At 39.4% G+C, this 22,413-nt stretch overlaps 1 protein-coding gene and 1 long non-coding RNA gene across 2 annotated transcripts in view; one reads left to right on the forward strand and one right to left on the reverse strand.

Moving 5' to 3' along the window:
* The window catches only part of LOC309707078 (CUB and sushi domain-containing protein 1-like), a 451,615-nt gene that overhangs the window by 141,137 nt on the left and 288,065 nt on the right, over window positions 1-22,413 (forward strand). The gene's annotated exons all lie outside the window — the stretch shown is intronic.
* Window positions 9,717-10,284, reverse strand: LOC309707177. The gene is made up of 2 exons (XR_014276928.1): window positions 10,239-10,284; window positions 9,717-10,166 (listed from the first exon to the last, which is right to left on the reverse strand). It is a non-coding gene; the product is annotated as an uncharacterized lncRNA (long non-coding RNA).

Genomic DNA, 22,413 nt, shown 5'->3' on the forward strand with positions numbered 1-22,413 from the left:
ACTTCCACGAATTGAGCTTACTAATCTCAGTAGTGGACATACCTTATAACTGTCACGAAAACATGAAAAGCCATCTGTGAGTTTGTCTTACTTTGGCTAAGCAGAAAAAAATGTCCAGTTCTCAGAGAACTGAACTAATTCTCTTATCACCCAATGAGTCAGCATGCTTTACATATTTTTAGCCTTGTGGCCAATTGCAGCTCAGCATAGCACCTGGCCTGGCTTTGAATTTATAACTTTTTTTCCTACAGAGGACCACAAGATTGCAGCAGCAGCAGCTGAAGATGAGTTGTGATGCTAGATCGACAGCTGACAGATTAGCGTCAGAATGATTTGTCACACAAAGAGCCACCTAAAATCACAGTTTCCTCTGATGCTTCCAGTATTTTTCAAATCATAAGATTTTCTCTTTGTCACGGTCCTCTCTCTGGCTTTCTTACTCCGTTAGCTCATACTTCCTATCATGAAACCGTCTTTGGATTTATAGAAGAATGTTTATGTTCCAATCCGATTTAAATTTCAAAGAATTTTTGGCTCCCTGAAGATGGGAGGAGGAAAGAAAATGGAGAAAAGAACACAAGAATGAAAATAAATAGACTCTGGTATTGAGAAGAAATGGTGGAAGAGAAAAGACGAGGTGGTGAAAATAAAGAGTAACTAGGTGGTGTGTCAAACAGTAAGTAACAGTGAGGGGTTTTTTTTTTGGTTTTTTTTAAAAAGATGCTATAAATGAACAGAACTGAAAGTGAAATATGATTCATAGAATTGTCTTAAGGGAATACTGATTTCCAGTTTATGAATATGTAAAGGTTGTTTTTTTATATTCCGTGAAAGGCGGCTATGTGTGGGTCAGAGAAGGCAGGTATAGTGAAAAAAATGATGATAGAAAGAAAACGAGGGGGACAGAAAAGAGTGAAAAAAAAAACAACTAAGCTGCAGAAAGAAATTCTAATTATTTCTCGAGTTTTATTATTCAAAAATTCTGCCAGCTGCACATTATTGTGATGAGCAGCATTACTTTGCAGAAAAGAGAAAAGAAGAAAAATATCACTTTAAAAAAAACTTTTTACCAAGTAGCACTGTGGTTCATCATATCACTATAGGAAAAAAGGCTGGGTACATGTCCTGCAGGAAAACAGACACGCAGTCTTAACATGCAAACTTAAAGGGTCCAGCTGACCAGCACATTCAAACCAAGACAGTTCATGCCTTTTTAGGATTGTGATTTTGTGATTTTTTTGCATGACATTAAAAATGTGGTTAACATTTTAGTAACCCAAACTGTCGCTTTTCAACACTGACTGACACAGAGGAGGTGGCCGGGCCATTTGACCTCAGTAAATCACATGATAGGGTGGAGCTAGGTTTCACAATGGGTTCGCCTGAAACCTTGACTGATTTGACCCACACCCGTTTTCACACCTTGGATCATGTGATCAGATAGAGGATCTATAGGGGGCCCACAACCCTCTTGTGGACACTCCCATAGGGCTTAAATCTGGGACTCTCCACCAATTACTCATAGAACTGAAGACGCTTCTCGGGTGAAAGGTGAAACGTCTTCAAGAAACTTAAAGAAGTTCAGACGTTTTCTTTCCAAGCTCCTTAGACTCACTGATACATGATTTTAAGACTGATACTGACAATGATAATTAAAAGAAAAAAAAGAGACCAAAGGAGTTATTAGAACCCCTCTCCCACACCGTCTAACCTTACTGCACAAGAAGATTATTTCTGATTGGATCACATAAAAACTCACCGTGCCTTTCTACACAATTAATTACTTCTGACTGGATTTTGTCTCTCTAGAATATTTTGGTCTTGTTCTTAGTTATTGACAAAAATATCAATACATTTTATAATGATTTTTTTTTAGCATTTATTGGATAGTTTTACTGAAGTTTGACAAGAAATCAGGGACAGACAAACAGCAAAGAGCTATGGATCAGAATCAAACCTGGGCCAATACTCTCCAGCCGTGTGGCATATAGTCACCGAAAAACCCACTGAGCTAAATTGACAGCCTTTATTGTAGTTTTAGTCCTTGCACATTAGTTTTTATTTAGTTATTGTCTTGTTTTCACCATAAAAATGCCATTGACAAAAACAATGAAGAAAATTATTAGTTGACCCAATTAGCACTGTTACACAGACTTTGTTCTTTTGTTTGTATACATCCTTTACTACTAAAGGCATTTTGTTTTTGTGTTGATGTTTTTCTCATCTGAATCTCACAATCCATCAAAGTGGTTTGCTCTTTTATCAGTCAGAACTACATATCTCTTACTTAGCTAAATATTGTCCAGTGTACAGTAGCTGGTGCTATGTTCATGTTTTTTTTTCTTGGTTTCTGACCACCAAGTGTCAGGAGTGATTTGTGACAGAAGAATAGCAGCAAGAATGAAGGGAAGATTTACAAGATAGTAGCGAGACCTGCTATGATGTACGGCTTGGAGACAATGTCACTGACAAAAAGACACGAGGAAGAGCTGGAGGTGGGAGAGTTGAAGATGTTAAGATTTTTACTGGGAGTGACCAGGATGGATAAGATTAGAAATACAGAGTACATCAGAGGGACGGTTCAGGTTGACAGGTTTGTAGACAAAGCTAGAGAGGCAAGGCTGAGATGGTTTTTGGAGGGATTGTGGATATACCAGAAAAAGGATGTTGAAGATGGAATTATCATGCAGACAAAAATGGGAAGATCACAAAGAAGGAGGATGAGGAGAAAAAAGAAGAAGAAGAAGAGATTTTCACATGTAGAATCTTCCTTCTTTTAGTTTTAGCAATGATATTGTGTAAATTATCAAATTAATTTCTTAGATCTGTTTTTGTGTATGAATACTTTTTGCTCTACCATATGTCCATACTTTTAGCAGTACTGGTCAGCATATCAGAAAAGCCAAAGTCAGTACGGTACTGATAAAAGTATAAAATAATTTCGTGTCTAAAAGAGTTTTTGTTAATTTTTCATATGTGAAAAATGGTTTGGTTTCAGTGCCTGTTGCACAGGTGAATCTTTGTTTTGTGCATGAAGAGGGATGAAAATGATGTTTGATGTGAAAATTGTGGTCAAGAAAAAAATGTAATGTTTTTTATTAATCAGCTTTATAAATGCCAGTACCATTAGATCAGTAAATATTTGACATTTGATAATATAGGGCTCTACTTTGCAGCTCATGTTTCAGTAAAGATTCAATTTTTGCCCGCTCACCCAGCATCCTGTGAGTGGGCATACATTCAGGTGAAGTGAACACTCAAGTTTGTGAAAGCAATAACATGAGAACGAAGCAACATAGGAGCTTCAAATTGATGCCATAGGTGTATCTGCTAGGAGGCTGAGGGCTACCACTGGCTTCCTCTGGTATTTTCTCACCCTTGTTTTGGATGATAGCCATTAGATTTGTCTATTTTTTCTTTCTCTCTTTCTTTTTCTCTCTCTTCGTCTTTTTGTCTGAACTTGTCTCTGTGCTTGTGCATTTAAAAGAAGGATGCAGCCGAATGCCAGTGAAGAGGGAGAGAACAAGGGAAAATGCCAGGGTAGTTTTGATGATAGAAGTGGAACAAGAAGAGAAGGGAGTGCAAAAGATGAAGAGAAGAGGGCAAGAGAGACAATACAAGCGGCAAGACAAACTAAGGGGTAAAGAGTATGACTGAAGTTGAACAGAGGAGAAGTGAGTACAGAGGATTTGAGGAGATATGTTCTAACAGGTGCAGACAGCAGTGAAAACTGGAAACGATGGTTTGATCCAATGAATCCCTGCAGCTTTCCTGATAAAATGTGATCAAATTGAAAGGTAATTCCATGGTTTCTGGTACTAAAAGGCTCCCAAAGTAGATAAAGCAAAAAGAGAAACGGGGTAATAGGAATGGATGAATGGATGGATAGAGAGATGGATAGATGGATGGGTGGATTGACTGATTGATGGACAGATTGGCTGATTTTATGGCACAGCATTTTTCATACCTCTCTTATCTTTCAGTTCTGCATGTGACACTGTGCGTAGGATCTGACTGTCTGAGTCATTTTTAAGGTCTGAGCGCTTGAATCATGCTAACACTGACTAATGTTGAATCTTGTTATTTTCCAAGCAGAGCTAATTTCTCATTGCAGCCTTTGTCACAGCCTGAGAATCACGTTCATTTTCACCATCTTTTGTGTCTTCATTCTCTTGTCATTTTAGCACAGGGTTACTTTGAATATTTGAAAACAGCAGTAAAGAAGTCTTTTCCTGCCCAATAACATGAAATGACATGTTATTGACTTTGCCAGGTGCTGGGATTGCTGCCTTTCAAAATGTTTTTAAGTTGTGCTCATTCTTTGTTTTAGCACAATAACTCCTGGCAGGCTTTCAAGTCACCATCTGTGCCCCCAGCCACCTTCAACCATTACTCACATTAACTTGTGTTTTCAAAGTTAATGATCCTCTCCAGTGATGTTTAAAGACATGCGAAACACTCTGCCTCAAATATTGCATGTAAAAAATACTTTGCTGCTACAAATGAAACACTAAAAGCAACTAACAACACATGCTGTTGATCTTCATATTAAAAGGATGAAATATTTTAAGACTGCAGGCATCAAGTAATGCTTGAATATACGTTTGTTTTTGTTTTTTTTCAAAAAAAGGCACAGTACTCTAGCTTGTCCAGCATCTCTGTCTTCGCCTGAAAGCAGAGTGAAGGATTACAGTTTCAACAGAAGGGTGGCAATCAATCAAACAAGGATGAGTAAGGGTGTGGAGGAGGGGGATCTCTCTCATCAGTCATATTTCATACCCCAGTGAATAAGTTCAGCAAGAACCTTCATGTTACATTTACCTCTTCATTGTACTTTTTCTGCTTTATTGCTTCCAAAAAATAGCTTTATTGCTATTTTATCCTTCAAATTCTGCAAAAACAGGCAAAATCAGCAACACAATAAACTGTCAAATCCAACATAATCACAGTTGCTTGTATAGTCGAAGGGGATTTGCAGGGACGTTTCACTTCTACATTCTCGGTCATGGTGATCTGCAGGTTTGTATCCAGACACATTAATTGAGCTGTTTTTCTGCTGTTGGTTTAAATGGAGCAGAGCTTTTCTTTCCTCCAACATGTATCAATGCAACAATTAAATAACAGTGTTCTAATTAAGGATTAAGAGCTCTGTACTGAATGCTGAGTGATCATTAGAGCCAAAATTGTGAACCTTTGTTGTGCTGTTATCAGCCAGGGTGATTTCTTATTTTTATTTCTACTAGCTACTAATGACTAATGAAATTGTTTCATTTTTAATTTCCTGAAGGTGTTGAAGAGATGTTTTGACAAGGTCAGGCATGGCACAGAGTAGCAGGTGTAGACACAGTGAGGGAGGGAAGAGGTCACTTCGCTGTACAGAGGACAGTGGTCGGAGGGTTATCCAGTAGGATTATTTATTCATTATTTTTTTCAAAGTTGGAAAGAGTTACCGTATAATTCAAGTATAAATTCTAGTGTTTTCATGCATATTCCATTAAAAGCCAAACTAGAATTCTCCCTGTCACATTTGCTCTTTGGTAGATTTGTAAATGTGGATAAAGCTTTTCAAAAAGAAAGCACTGACAATTATAAATCGAGTAATAACAAGCCATCTTATCAGACTGTCGGCGAACACTGTGCGGTCTGAGTGAAGTGCAGAACATTGACGTGATCACAATCAAAGTATTCCATCAGTAGCTCATCAAAAGCCCTGCTCACCTGGCACCTCAACTATTATCACCAGGGGACCTTATGGTCAGGATCAGGTTGATTTAGAACTTTCACCCTAACATTGGCGTTTTACACAAGTTCAACTGATTTCATCTGAAGGTTGATCTATGGTTGCCAGCCAGCTAACACATTAATATAACAATTGTTGAGTCTGTTCAGCACAGCAAAAGATTCGTATCTATCTCATTATGCTTTGAGATTTCTTTTTTTTAATGGATTTCATCTTGGGGTTTTTTTTTTATTATTAGTGAGACCTGTGTGGTGACACGTAATTTGCACTCTTTCCATTCCTTCTCCTTTTCCACTGCAGCCTACATAGTTCTCCTGAAGAGGGGTTTCAAGAGACTTTTGAAGGCTTGAGCAATTATAAAAATGATTAGAAGTCCCCAAGTAACACCAGCTCCATGTGAATAGGGGTTACATCTACTGGCCTGCTTTAAGTGGTCTTTTTTCACCACGTTGGTCTTGATCTTTGCAGCTGAGTGTAAAGCTGGGTGATAATTCTAACTTGGTCGTTTTTGTCTTTCTATGTCTGTGAGCAGACATGAATCTAGGTGTATTTAAAATATGTGTATATGCACATGTGCATTGATGAGTGTGTGAAGGTGTCCTTCCCTCAGGCCTGTGGGTGGATGTGACTGTGGAGGCTTTTAATGTTCACACCTTGTCAAAAATCTTTCAGTTACAGCACAGAAACACGTACCCAGACACACAAGCACACACACACACACACACATACACACACACACACACACACACACACACACACACACAGACGTGTAGAGGACACATGTCACGGACTTCTAAACAAACCTGGCAGATATAAAGAGAAGAGTGAGATGGTGAGAAAGAGCGGGCGTAAAAGAGGTAATGTGGTGAGGGGCAGAGATGGGCAGCTTGTAACGCGTTACTGTAATCCGATTACTTTTTTCAAGTAACGAGTAAAGTAAGGGATTACAATTGCAAAAACGGTAATTAGATTACCGTTACTTTCCCGTAGGAACGCTGCGTTACTGCGTTACTAAAACCGTGATTTTTTTGCGAGAAAGTCTCATGACAGTGACGTAAGCAAGTGCGACGTTCGTGACAACAGCTCTCTGCAGATCAACAGTGGATAATATATCGAGTGCGGGAGAGAGTATCAGCGTTTAAAGCGTGGAAGTACTGACCTTACTTTAAGTTTGATTCCATAAAAAGTGACAAAAACATTAGCGTCCGTTGTGCGTGGAAAGAAAACTTCTTTTTACAGCGAAAAAAACCCCTAAACTTCCAAGCAAGCACCGAGTGCACTACGACGTAATGGGAAATTCACAGAGAAACTCGCGGATTCTTCCACTGACCGCCGCAGCACACCTGCACCAGGGTAAACCTCCGCCTACCCTAGTCCTGCTTTACAGGTGAAAATAGAGCAAAAGGACCGCTGAGTCTTTGATTTTATTTATTTTCTGCTGTGTTTTACTTGCATCTATTTGAAAGAGTGAGTGTAAACACACACAAAAAAATTATGTGCTGGAATGTGCAGAAAATAGGTTTAAATATTAAACAAATTTCTTCCAGTCAGAGAATGTTGCATATAATTAAATTTTTGCTTGATGCATAAAGTTAAAAGATTAAAACTAATAAAACAAGTTTTAAAAAGGGACTTTTCCATTTGATTACATTTTGTATGATGGATTATGTAGAAAAAGTAGAATTGGGCTGAAAGATCTATCGCTTTATCACCTATTCAGGTTGTAAATCGTGTTTTTAAAAAGTAACTAAGTAACTAATTACTTTTGAAAATAAGTAATCAGTAAAGTAACGGGATTACTTTTTGGGGGAAGTAATCAGTAATTAGTTACTGATTACTTTTTTCAAGTAACTTGACCAACACTGGTGAGGGGTGGGGGTCTCCTAATTCTCACTTCCTCTCTCTAATCCACCCCTTTCTGTGCTCTTCTTCCTCCCCCCGCTCTCACTGTCTCAGAAGCATAGAGAATCAGTTTTAATGGTTTGTCAAATAGTGCCTTTCTCCCCCACAGTGGATCGGTGATGTGGTGTTTGTGTTAGCTGCGTGCGCCTCTATCTGTATGTATGTGTGTGTATGTGTGTATGTGTGTGTGTGTGTGTGAAGCTTGGCCTACTTTAGCCCAGTGGTTTTCTCTGTTGATATTGCCCATAGCGCCGGATTATACGCTTTTCAATGTGGTCAAACACACACATTCACACTCATAAAACAATACACATGTGCATGCCGTACGCACACACAAAACAATGCAAATACACAGACACCGGAAATGACAAATATATGCATACAGGTTCGAGTTTGTTTAGACACAGGCCACGTAACCAGATACACATGCAAACACATATGTCCAGGTAGCGAGTCACGGATCACAATAAGTGTTTTTGTAGTTCCAGAATTGATAATAAACTATCAGGAAAGTGTCTATGTTGATTTAAATGTAATGTAGCTGCAGTTATTTAATGTTTTTCTAGACTTACTGACTCAAAATGTCCCAAGTCACATTTAAACACCAGCTAAGCCAAGCATAAGCACTTTATCTGATTCACAACCATAGTCAGTTTAGAGTCACCAACCCAAAATGCATGCTTTTGGAGTGTGGATGTAGGAATCCTACACAAGCACAGGAAGAAAATCTAAACTTCAAAGCATTCATCAAGATAGTCTGTGCCCAGTTAACTGAGATGGTCCCTGGGTCATTCTACCCTGCTTCCCCTGGTGTTACCCATGTACTGTCAAGCCTTCATTTGTGATGTTCCCGTTTAGTTATCTCCTGTATTAATTTGGTAGCTTATGTCCTGTGTGTTTAGTGTTCAGTTGTACTTTTCCCAACCTTACTTCCCCAATGAGTTTCAGCTGGGTTCCCCCCTGTTTCCAGTCTCCCTAACTACTTTGTCTCACTGGCTTTTGTAGTGTGACTCTGTTTTCATGGTCGTTGTTTCCTTGTAGCCTTCAATAAGAGGTAGTTTAGAGTTGATACGACACTAATTGCGCGTAGGTGTTTTAAAATAATGTTCTTAAATGTAAAAATTGAGAAGACTTGGAATATCTCACTATCTATACTATATACAGTAATATCATAAAAAGAATCTGGGGGAATCTCTGTGCGTAAAGGAAAAGGCTTAAAATCAGTAATGGATGCACATAATCTTCGGGCACTCAAGCAGAAATGCACTAAAAACTGGCATGATTCTGGAAATCACTGCATGAGGTCAAGAACACTTTCAGAAATCATTGTCTGTCAACCATCCACCAAGCTTAAAGCTCTGTCATGCAAAGAAACCGTGAACATGATCCCAAAATCCTGCCATCTTTTCTGGGCTGAAGCTCATGTAAAAAGTGTTGAGACAAAGACTAAAAAGGGATACTTGTGTGCATATGGCTTGTTATCAGCGATCAGAAGCCTGCATCCCTGAGTGCATTATTGCTAATAACACTGACAGCTCATAAATCTGGAAAGTCAGCATCAGTGCCAAAAAAGTATATATACAGATGACATCTCCTTACAGATTTCAGCAAGACAATGCTAATTCGCATACTGCATCTATTACAACAGCATGGCTTTGTAGTAGAAGAAGTAGAAGAGATCCAGACCTTTTACCAATTGAAAGCATTTGACACATAATGAAATTAAACTAAACAAAAAGACCCAGGACTAGTGAGCAGCTAGCGTCCCATGTCAAACAGTGCCTCATGTCCCAGACATCAAATTAGCCAATATTTTCATTAATATGACAAATTTTCTCAGTTTAACGTTTGACAGTCATTGTTATATTCTATTGTTAATAAAATATGACTTTATGAGATTAGCAAATCGTTGCATTCTGTTTTTAATACATTTTTTTAAACGCAGCCCAGCTCTTGTGGAATCGGGGTTGTACATATTCAACTTATTTTCATCTTTAACTTTCTTTTGTGTCACGTGGCCGGGTGGCCGGTACTGAACAGGACTCAGGTGCAGAAACCCAGAGCGGAGACAGCAGATGATGCAACAATTTATTAGGTTTAAGTGCAAGAGAAAAACGTGGCAAAGACAAAAAAACAACGAGACGTGGAGTCTTGGTGCGGCGTGGCCTGGGGAACGTGGCTATGGCGAGGGAATGAGGCCTGAGATGCAGAACGGAGCTGAGTGGGGAACAGTCACACTGAAGGAAGAGGATATAGGAGTTGGGTAGGTAGTGAAGGCAGCTCTGCAGTGGCCAGTTGTAAGAGCAGCAATTCTTACTTGCAGTTAGGGACCTGGAGTGTTGAGTGGGGGGTGATGAAGATCCAGGGGAGGCTGAGTGGCGTGGAAAAGCTGGCCTGAGATCCGGGGCTTCAGATGGAGTGTGATGGCAGGAGGGCAGGCAGGTGAGGCACAGAGAGATTTCCAGAATGATTACTAGGTATCCTGAGTCCAGAGGTGGAGTGTGAGCCAAGGTGGATACAGCAACTGTAGCACAAGAGAGTCGTGTTAACAGGATGAATCACAGCAAGAACTTAACGTATACGGCCTGTTACCAACATGTGTTGATGACAAACTGGCAGTGAATGAACATCAACGTGTGGTTTAAATCCCTCTGGCTTGATTGCCTGCAATAGGCTCCAGGTGTGCGGGAGCTGGAGTTGGCCCTGCCCAGGGGCGGATCCCAGGTCAGTTCAGGAGCCTTATGGAAATTCCAGCCACCCACCGCAGACCATGACATTTTGTCTTCAACTCTATCATGCATGTTTATGCATGTGACATCGTTTGTGTGATTTAACACATTTTTGTGCCAGTGCCCATGTTAGCACACTCAGTGAGCCTGCTAGTTTTGTATATTAATAATCGCTGTTTTGAGCCAAAGTTATTATTGGTTTGCAGTGTCTTAAATTCCTTTTTTGTTTGAGGCAACCCCATCTGGTGGCTGGAACAGAAACAAGGGCTACCTGGAGGGTGCAGCTGGAGCAATCCAAGCTGCTACAGATAGTGCTCCTGCTTTGTTTTATTCAGCTCCATAATTGGCATTTGCATGTGTTTCGGCTTAGTTTTGAACTTTGTATTTATTTGTATTTATTGTTTTCTTTTAAATTTGTACATTTTTGACATCAGCAAGTTTTTACTTGTAGAGGTTGGAGGTGCTCTGAGCTCGTCGTTCTCCCTGTCAGGATGATCCCACACCGTCTATTTGGCCCTCAAACTAGTTATGAGCAATCTCTTCGTGAGACTGTGAAATTTATGTGGAGTCATGGTTGAAGCACCTTATGCTGTGAGTGTGGATGTGTCTGATGCTTCTAGCAATATAACTCAAGTACAGCAGCTGTATGTGTTTTTATATGTGGCACTATGCCTAATCGTAATGATTGTACACCTGTAAGTATTTTGATTGATGGGTTCTTATAGCTGGACTGTGCTGTATTACAGAAAATGAAAAAAGATAGATTGGGTATACGAAGGTAGGGAAACAAAGGAGAGAAGTAACAGTCTGGAACAGAGAGACAAGAGGGGGAGAATCATGAGAGTTAAAAGAGAAATGTGAAAGGTTAAAGTCCAGTTTGAATGCATGTTTATGTATCCACCCTGTAGCTCTCTCCACATAAACCTATTTTTAGTTTTCAGTTCAGTTAACTCTGACTGCTGACAGTGACAAGGACTTTTTACTTGTACAGTAGCTCCACAGTATGTCGTTCACTCTGCCTTACTGACAGTTGGCAAGTCTCAGCAGATGTTCAGACCAAAATGTAATCCTCCTCAAAAAATGTGAAAGTACAGTGTGTTCTAATACTCCAACCAGAAAGATGATGAAAATGAATCAGGAAAGCTTGTTTGAGATAGGTCCGTGGTTTGAAATACTTGTCGGATAACAATTAGTGGGTATACTGTATACAATGAAATATATTAACTTAGATTTGGGGAAGGAATCCTCTCCCAAAGCCAATGCCAGTGGCCTGTTTTGCATTTTAAAAGAACGTAGGCTGGATCTGGTCTAAAGTTTAATGGGTTCTTCCTTTTATCAATTCTCATTTCTCCACCAGGTTTCATGGAATTCAGCTTTTTAGTTTTTATAGCTAGACAGACAGAATCAAAGAGCGCTGAAAAATGCCTCTGCTTTGACTCTACCTTGGTAGAGAAACAATGGAAACAATGTGAATAACTGAATTACCAGTCATTAAAAGTAATCCGGTTGATTGATTTGCCAGCACAGTACAAACAAGTTCAGGTCATGATTGTACCGGCATAGGCGATGGGTGGTTTAACAGCCCACTTTGTTAATTCCCCCATGACGAGTGTTAACGAGGAACAATATCTGCCTGGAAGTTAGGGTAAACGCACAGTACTGAATGATACCTACATTCATATTTTCTCTGTCTGCATCCTATACATAAGGCTCATCAACAACTGTCACTGAAACAGTCTCAGCAACAACAAAAACAAAGTGGTGATGTACTAAAGAACACACAAGAGTAATAAAAAATTCCATCTTTATTTAATCGGAAATTCAATCATTGTTCTTTTTTCTGTTTACTTAAATTTAGTCTTTCGTGACATGGATAAGCAGATTTGCCAAGAGACCCTATGTTTGGCACAAATCCATAACTTAAATTAACAACCTTCAACTCTTTATTTGTTTATTTGTTTGTTAAAGTGGCTCACATTACAGATGAAAAAGAGCCAAAGTTAGGCTTTGAGCCTGTTTTATTTTAACTTTTCGCCACTGCCACATTTCTTTTTACACTTTTTTCTCCTTTTTGTCCTTTTTTAGCAGCTCTTAAGCCTAGATTATTATCCGTTACAGACACAGGCAGCTGGACACCCGACCTCTGTACTGTAGTAGTCATTCCTGTCACACTTCTTGAAATGAACTCAAGGCCCACATGTGTAACTGCCGCATTGTAATGTAAATTCTGCATCATCACAAAAAACGTGCAGGCGCATTGTCTTCACTATCTGATGATGAAATTTACATCATTTGGACTCACAAATGCAGAAAGTAAAATCCAGGCTTCAGATGTCGGCTCCTGAATTAAAAAGAAAAGAAACACTGTTTAATAAGTAATATATATGTATACTTTAAAAATGTTTGATCAAACAGGGTTATGGACCTATTTTCTTCAGCATTTCTTTTTTAATCGGGACTATTTTGGTATAAACATAGTTTTTGTGCCTTTGATTTTAGCTGTATTTTGTTATGAAGGAACATCATATGGGGTATTTAGGAAAGAACATAATCCCAGTACCTCCTTTCTAAATAAGGATTTCTTATAATGATTCTCATTTTCTCTGACAGCAAGTTTTCATTTTGTAAGTCACCATTTGTTGAGTTTTAAGCCAAAACAATAAGTCCTTCGTTGTTACGCAAAAAAAGACAATGCTGAGTGACAGATGCATTTTAAGCAATGTTTATGACACAGCAACAATATATGAGGTTGAGGAGGTGCGAAGGGTGCAATGCACATTATGCCTCGATAGACTTGGAACCAAGGTTGTGTGTGTTTGTGTGAGTGAGACGGAGACAGAGAAATAGAAAGTACTTTAGTCTGAAGGACCTAGAGCCTTGGCTAACAGCCAGAAGTCTGGATACCCATAAACCCTTGCTGATGCTGCTGATGCTAGGCAGAATAGGCTTTTCAAAAAAGCAGTCAAACCTCTGTGACCAGATTTAAACTTTATGTCCCTCCAGATGAAATCTAACAGTGAAATCCAGCATCTAGAGTTTGCTTGGTAAACCTCCACAACCCCAACATTATGTTCAAGTAAAACATTTTTTTTTATTGCAATTACTGGATGAAAAGTCTCTGCCAACAACACGACTTGCTTTAAAAGAATTTTTCACTTGAGTCAGAGTTAGTCGTTTTACGGTCCATTGACTAGATGTATTACCTTATCTTACCATCGAGAAGCAAATCAGTGCTTTTATCAAGTGGAACCACCTTTTAGAACCTCACTGTTTCAAGCTGATATTCACGTTCAATAAAACATCATGTTCCAAGAGCCCACTTGAAGCAAACAGTGACCCATGTTAAGACCAGATTCACAGTTAGAAAAACACTGGTCTACAACCCAGTGAGATGTGGCTGGGTGCCAGCTGCCTACTCACTGCTCCTGTTCCTTACCACAGCTTAGACAAATTGGTCACTGTGGGATTTCGTGAAGCTTTGTACCTATTGTGACCTAAAGTCATGGTGACTTCCCCCCCCGAAAAAAAAATTAAAGTAATTTGCATTTTTAATATAATTACAATATAATTGTAATAATTGGTGTGGATTGCAAGTCAAGGAAAATAAGGAAAAAACATATGGAGACAACATTTGTGGAATTCAAGGGGGAATTTAATTTGTACTTTAATTATGTGACACTGAGAAAGATATCTATCTATCTATCTAGATAAATGATTTGCTCTGATAATTAAATCAATTTTCGAGGTAAATAGAGACATTTTGCTGATGTGCTTGTTGATGTTGTGCTTGATAAAAACCTTCCACTGCACAGTCATTAGTCACTGTGGTGTCAGGTGCATGTAATTTAACAATTTTGCTGTCGATTTGAAGTGGAAATTCTATAGTTGAACCATTGGTGGGATGGAAATGCATTGGTTGTTTTTGTTACATACCGGTGTACACATGGGCTAGCACAAAAGCACACAGACTAGACCGTCTGTGGTTGACAGACAGCTTGACAGACACTTTGGGATTTTCTAGGCTTCAGGCTCAAGTTTAAGGGAATTGCTCTGCAAGGTGTTGCTTGAGGACGCCAGAAAATCAGTAGGGTTCATACTCTCTTATTGCTTGCATAAAGCACCACCGATTGCCAAAGGGCCCTTTAGCAAGGCATACAACTCCTCAGAACACTGCAGCAGTGCTACAGTATACATCTGAACTGTGGCACAGCAGTATCTCAGCGGGTAACTTACACCGAAGATCTTTAATTTACCTTTAGAATAACATCTCTTTGTCTATTTCTTAATTTGATTAAGAAAATGTTTTCAGACCTGTGAAAACAAATATTTCTTGAAAACCAACTTTCTCTTCTCTTCTCCTCAAAAACAAGCAACAGAACAGCATTAAACATCTCAGGTATACTTTTAAGGGCCAGTGTTTAAAAGTAATGTTTTTTAAAAGATTGCTTAAGGCCAAAATAGCTACCCTTGAGTAGACTGTCAAACTATTCCATTGCCACGGGTCTAAATTAATCTAGCAAATTACATGTCCCTAAGTACAACTATATATCTTCATTAACAGTGTAACACATTATCTGTGGTTACATTCGATGACATTTATCATATTGTCCCAACAATGTCTTTGCTTGTAGTTTTGATCATGATTTCATGAGTTATAAGAATTCAGAATGATTACAGTAGTTTATTAAGTGTTACACACAGAGTAAAAAGGTCCATCTTGCCTTAGGCCAATCTCTATCATGCCTTCTCTCTCCCACTCACTTCAGATAAGAGGATTCCTGTTTTATTTATTTATTTTTCTTTACCAAAATTTCCCCAAAGTTCAAAATCCTGTTGCCAAGAATGTGTTCATCCATTGTTTCTAGATGCTACAGTGCTTTTTCATAGCATACTGTCTACAGTTTGTACAGGAAACTCTGCCAAGGCAGTAATTTACAACAGATCTTCTACCAACACCGTTTGCTTGCTCACCATGTTCCCTGCCATTTATCTCTGGCTGTTTTTATTAAAGAAAAATCTTCCACCCCTGGAAAAAAAATAAAGTGTCATTTTTTTTAAACGTGTTCCCTTCTTTTTAAAGTTTTCTTCCGTTATCTGCTTACTGGTTATCCACTACGCTCTTAATCTGTCTTTATCAAACAAATCACTTCCTGTCTGTTCATTTACTGTGTGCTACGTTGTGTCACGGATAGACTGGTGCTCCATTTAACAATCTTGAAAAATGTTTCAAGGCCCAGAATTAGAGATTTAAACAAGTAAACACAAGGCATACATCTGTTGTACAAGTGTGTGGTGTATCCAGTGTTGGCAAGTGAAAGCCATATACTCTACAGTGACTGTGTAGTTTGCGTATATTTTCATAAATGCCAGAGCCTAAAGACAGATGAAAAGGGGGAAAAAAGATAAGTTGAAAAGTTGGCCATCTTCGTCCATCAAAAGCAAGAACCTTATATGATATGAGTTGGACCTATCTACCCTTCAAGATCATTGCTATTCTGTCTGACCTCTTACTCCTGCATGTGTTCCACTTGAACACCTTTAGGACAGTCAGCGTAAATTGCAGTGCGTGCCGTTGTACACAGGCATAGAGAACACTGACAATGTGATTATGATGCATTGTTCTTATTTACAATACAAATCTCAGCATTTTGGAAACAGGCCTGTACAAGGTAGACTCAAATTGACTTAAAATCGGACACGGGACCTTTTGGTTTGTCATGTTGGAAACTCCTGAGTTTGGAGCCCTGCACTTTAAAATGATGATTATTGTTATCCACCTTCTCGGTCAGTGGTTTTAATGTTTTGGTCGATTGGTCTAAATCTGACTCCTCTATTTTTAATCATGGCTTGTACTTAAGCCATCGCTATTCTGCTTATTCATTCGCCGCATGCCCGCAGTAACTTTACTCATGTGACTCATGTAGCATTTGAAAACCTTTATTCCCTGCTTGGTACTTCCTTGTGGGGAGTGATGAGGTCAGAGCATTGATGACAAACGTCAATGCTGTATATTTTTTTCATTCACATATAATCTATTCCACTTCAGTTGGCTGCCTGAAATACAGAGAGCTTCAGAAAGCTGTTTGAACAAACTCTAAAAGCTTAAAAGTTATTGAAATTTTCTGCTTGGTGGACCACTTGTAAGCCAAATTTACCAGAAGAGTGCAAGGACATGTGGTGAAACATTCACTCAGAGTCCCGATTTGAAAGTTTTCTTATTGGGTTAGTACTCTCATATATGCTAAGTTCACACACACAAAGAGAGGGACTGGGAAGGTAACCTGATGTTTTAAAAGATAAGTGGGGGGGACATGTAAACACCAAAGTATTCAGTGGGTGTGCTATGTTTCGCTACTTGGTGCCCGATTTGGGTAGATAATAACAATTGGGCATACGATTAAATGTTCTTTGGAGACGCCCTAAAAGGTTGGTTCTGTTCATCTGGACGTAGCATTCCCACTGAAAACGCTACGTCCAGACGAACTGAATCAACCTTTTGGGATTTTCTTACCTGGATGACTGAGCATGCAACAAGACACTTGTTTGGAGACGGTTAGCTACAACAACAAATTAGTAAAGTGGCAATGGGACCAGGATGTCAAATAAATAGAGCATAGGTGTCAAACTCTGGCCCGCGAAGCCATACCAAATTACTATTAGAGCTGGCCTACTGGTATTATACAGCTAATATATATATTGTTTAGTATTAAGCTTTTCTTGTTCCATATTCAGTTTTCCAGAAAAACTTATTTGAGTCCATAAGAAAAGATTCATTCTTATATCTGGAGGAAGATTTTTTTTTTTCAATAAATATTAATGTTAGCCCGCGACTTTGTTCCAGTTTTGAATTTTGGCCCACTGCGTATTTGAGTTTGACACCCCTGAAATAGAGGATAGGAGGCTGTCACCACATATTCCTTCTTTGGCTTGTAGTAGACTGCAGGTGATTAGCAATGCTGTTCTGTCCTTCAACAAAACAAGAACTGCAATTCAATCAGACAGCATGATTTTTCATTTGTTCAGATTTCACAATTTTTTATGTTTCTAGAAAAGCTTTGCCAAGATTTTATGTGTCTCTAGATTTATTTTTGTTCAAATACAGAATATTGTCTTTTCCATGTTTTCCCTAAGTACAATGTGGAGGAGCTATCATAATGAAGTAATTTTGTGAATGCGCTGAGACTAATTTCCAATATGATGGCATGCTTTATTACCACACTACATCCAGTTTAAACACTTATCTTGGTGATTAGAAGAATATGTCATGATCAGAGATGCTAGCTATTTGATAGACTGGTCGGGCAGATACAGATGGACAGTTAGACAGATGGACGAAGAAGCAGAAAGGCACACAGGCAAAATGACTGGCTGGTTGGTTGGTTGACTGTAAAGACCAGCTGGCTGGAATCACTGAGTGGCTATCTGATTACATAAGCTGGTTGACTGGGTGAACAGTTGACTGACTGCATAAACAGTCAAATATTCCAAAAGCAGCTCACTTATTTTCATATAAATGTCAAACAGGCATAGCACCAGTGTGTTTGCCTGATTGAGAAAGTGAGAGAGAGAGCGCGAGAGAGATGGATGGGGACATGGAATCATGTTGGTCCATCAGTGCAGTGACAGCTAGACGATTACTGCTCGTTAATTGACCTACCGACTGACCAACAGTCTTATGTGTGCGTGTGTGTGCGCACATGTGAGTTTGCATCTGTCTCCTGGTCAATCCTCAATTTAAGAACAGAAATCACAGCTCTGTTTTACTCTTAGTGAAAGTTTGGACAGGGAAAAGGAATATTAATGATTGTGTCTGAGCATATTCACTATAATACAGTTTGCCTGAAGTTCATATTTTGGACTGCTTGTGATGATTTACAACATCTCATTTGTATACACCAAATACTAAAAAAGGCATATAACGCTGCTTTAATCACTTTCCAGTTTATTAAAAACCTGTTTTAGTTAAATATAGATCAAGGTTGATTCCACAGCTTGCTCCAAGCCCTTCTCAAACCTTTGCTGTTTTCATCCCCAGTTATTCCATAATGCATCCAGTACCTCTTTGATCAGTATGGAGCCATCCCCTCTCTAAATCGTTGACCAGTGGCTAAATTTAACCTTGGTCCAGAACTAAATGTCCTTGAGAGTTCATATGCCCATGAAATTAAAAATTCAGGAGGAAGGCAACCTCCTGATAATTAGTTATAGCCATTTTACTTTGTTCATGTCTTATTTGTTGAGTGGTGAAATATTAATGTGAGAATGCAAGTGTTGTCCCTTGTGGGCCACTAAGGTGATTTATTGTAGCCTGTGCACAGCTAATTCTCTTTCTGGTTCAGAAAAATAGAAAATGCACAGAAAATGCAGTACACGGGTTTTAAAAGTAGACACTACCACACTACCAACGAAAACATTTGGACACGTAGGCACATGATGTGCATTAGTTGACACTAGATCTCCTTACTCCTTGCTAACACAAATATAAGTATGCAAACATCTTAAAAGAAAGTGGATTTATCTGTATAATTTAATTACTTTATAAAAATAGTAAGCACAAGTAAATTTTGCTTCAATAAAACAAGATAAGCCATCAGAACAGTATAGAAAAGATTTATATAGAATAATGAACTAAAATTTCTTTCATTTAATCATAGCAATTGCAATATTACATTAACTTACAGCATCCTCTACTGGATTAAAATAGTTCACAGTTAATTAACCTAGCTACAGGCACTAAAATCCTTAGTCACAGGAAGCACATCAAATTCCAGATAAACCAACAATTAATAAAAGGTACGTTGCATAGACAGGAACAAATAATGGAGGTGTCAGACACTACTGTGGTAAGTTTAAAAAACATTTTTGTTTTTGTACTTTAAGGTGAAACAGTTTTTTCTTACTTCTCACTTCTTGTCTTACTACCCTCCTCCTGCCCCTCTCAGTATTGTCTTTCCTCCATTTTCTCTGTTTCCTTGCTTTCTTCCATCTCTCTCTCTGGTTGTTGCTTTCTGCATGCTCCCTTCATCTGTTATTGTCTGTCCTTTGTGTCCTTGCTCTGAGGCCAGAGAATTAGAATTATTCATTTTTCGCTGTTCTCTGTTTTCACTTTCCTCTCTTTTGCTCAGTAGTGTAAGTGAATTACTCCTTTTACTGCCTTTTTTTTGTCCATCTACCTTTTCCCCTTTTTTCTCTTTCCCTTTGTTAGTCGCATACTTTTTATGTATTGTTAAGAAAGTGTACTGAAATTGCATATTGGGTCAATCAAGCAATAATAGAAAAAAATACAAATTATAAAATGATGGGGTTGTGTGGGGTTATGACAGAAATCCTGTTTTAACCTATATATGTCTTATCAACATGCCAAGTTCGCCCAATGCTCTTATTTCCCCCCCCCCCCAATATATATATATATATATATATATATATATATATATATATATATATATATATATATATATATATATATATATGGGAGACGAGGAACCATCATGGAAGGACAGGCCCCTGCACGGTATGTACCACCGGCAGATAGAGGAGGTGGCTGATATCCAGAAATCCTACCAGTGGCTGGACAAAGCTGGACTGAAAGACAGCACAGAGGCACTAATCATGGCAGCACAAGAACAAGCTCTGAGCACAAGATCCATAGAGGCTGGGGTCTATCACACCAGGCAAGACCCCAGGTGCAGGCTGTGTAAAGATGCCCCAGAGACAATCCAGCACATAACAGCAGGGTGCAAGATGCTAGCAGGCAAGGCATACATGGAACGCCATAACCAAGTGGCCGGCATAGTGTACAGGAACATCTGTGCCGAGTATAACCTGGAAGTCCCGAGGTCAAAATGGGAGATGCCCCCAAGGGTGGTGGAGAATGACCGCGCTAAGATCCTGTGGGACTTCCAGATACAGACGGACAAAATGGTGGTGGCTAACCAACCGGACATAGTGGTGGTAGACAAACAGAAGAAGATGGCCGTAGTGATCGATGTAGCGGTTCCGAATGACAGCAATATCAGGAAGAAGGAACACGAGAAGCTGGAGAAATACCAAGGGCTCAGAGAAGAGCTCGAGAGGATGTGGAGGGTGAAGGTAATGGTGGTCCCCGTGGTAATCGGAGCACTAGGTGCGGTGACTCCCAAGCTAGGCGAGTGGCTCCAGCAGATCCCAGGAACAACATCGGAGATCTCTGTCCAGAAGAGCGCAGTCCTGGGAACAGCTAAGATACTGCGCAGGACCCTCAAGCTCCCAGGCCTCTGGTAGAGGACCCGAGCTTGAAGGATAAACCGCCCGCAGGGGCGTGCTGGGTGTAAAGTATATATATATATTAGGGGTGCAACGATACACAAAATTCACGGTTCGGTTCGGTTCGATACTTTGGTGTCACGGTTCGATATTTTTTCGATACAAAAAAAATGTTCATGCATTTTTAATTTGTCATTTATTAAAATTATAAATATATATTTTAACTCAAAAGTACAGTTTTTAAATTTAACCCTAACCCTTGTGCGTGTTTTTTATTTTGACAGCGAATGCGCACCTGCGGACCACTTATGTGCAGCCCTGGTTATTTAGCTCGTCATATTGCAGCCACAGAAATTATTTTGTCCATGAAACCATAAAGCTGCACTTTCTTTTTGCCTTATAGTCTGATTTGTCATAACTTCTCCGTTTTGTGGTAAGCTTTTCTTTGGCTGTCACTTCTTCACCCTGACCTGTCTTGTTTGGCTCAGCAGAACTGAAATGCTTTTACACACTCACTCACATAAGCTCAGCGATTCTCTGCGCGATCAACCTCTCACATGTTTAAGCTTGCTGCAGGAGATTTCACTTGTCATGTTTGCATAGTAAGCTAACGATTAATAAGACGATGTCAGAGGAATTGGTGCACAAATTATCATCACTCACAGATCAGTGCTGTCGCTCTCTATACACAGTTCGCACGATTGCAAAGTGAAAGCAAAAAAACAAGCGCAAATTCAAATGCAATTTCAATATGTCACATATTGACAGTGGCTCACAGATGCCAATGACATAATTACCCAGCTACATTTCTGAAAGAATGCAAAAGCATTGACATATATTTTTCCTTCCTACAATAGCCCGACGGGCAGGGTAGCCCGACTGAAAAAATCGCTAGCCCCAGGATGTCAGGCTAGCGATATTGCAAGCCCTGTATCTGATTGAGGAATCACTCATCTTTGGAAAAGAGAGTTTATTACAGAGAAATGTCTCTTTCCAAAATAAAAGCTATACTAGCCGCTTCTTCTGGGCTATATTCTCAGCAGCATAAGGAGAATCATGTGCTAACAGCTGTCTAAATGACTCGGCTAAAGTTAGTAGCATGCTTGTTGTTTTTGTCTTTGCACTAGGATGATGTCGGCGTAAATGTGCAGTCATATTCGTTGTGTTCCCACTAGTGCTTTCAGGTTAATCTCGTTGAAATGACCTTAACACCACAACACGGCAAATCTCCGTTAACGAGCTACCGCCGATCGCCCCATGCATGGGGCTAGACGGCTAACACGTTAACGAGCTAACTGCGCTAACACACTAGTTCCCACCCATGTAATTGAGCATTGCATGGCACATCCAACATACTGTTTTACTTTAGTCCATGACTCGCTTACCTTCAGGGTCATACGTCACATGAAAACCAAAATAATTCCAAACGCCAGATCTGAATGAGGGTGGGGAGGTCCATGTTGCAAGGAGAGCTTAACTTCTGTCTCGCTAGCTTGCCCTGCGCTCTTCCTTCTGACTATGCTGTCTGTGTGGAGCACTCAGTGGATCTGCGCTCGACAGTGCAGCCTAGGCGGAGTAGTCGAACGCAGATTCACTGAGCGCTCAACACAGACAGCATCGTCAGAAGGAAAGTTGATAAAATAAATTACAAATGTTGTATTGTTCGATACATATGCGTACCGAACCGAAAGCACTGTATCGAACGGTTCAATATCGATACGAATATCGTTGCACCCCTAATATATATATATATATATATATATATATATATATATATATATATATATATATATATATATA

Source organism: Aulonocara stuartgranti, assembly GCF_965226115.1.
Source record: "Aulonocara stuartgranti genome assembly, chromosome: 1".
NCBI classification, from domain to species: Eukaryota; Metazoa; Chordata; class Actinopteri; order Cichliformes; family Cichlidae; genus Aulonocara; species Aulonocara stuartgranti.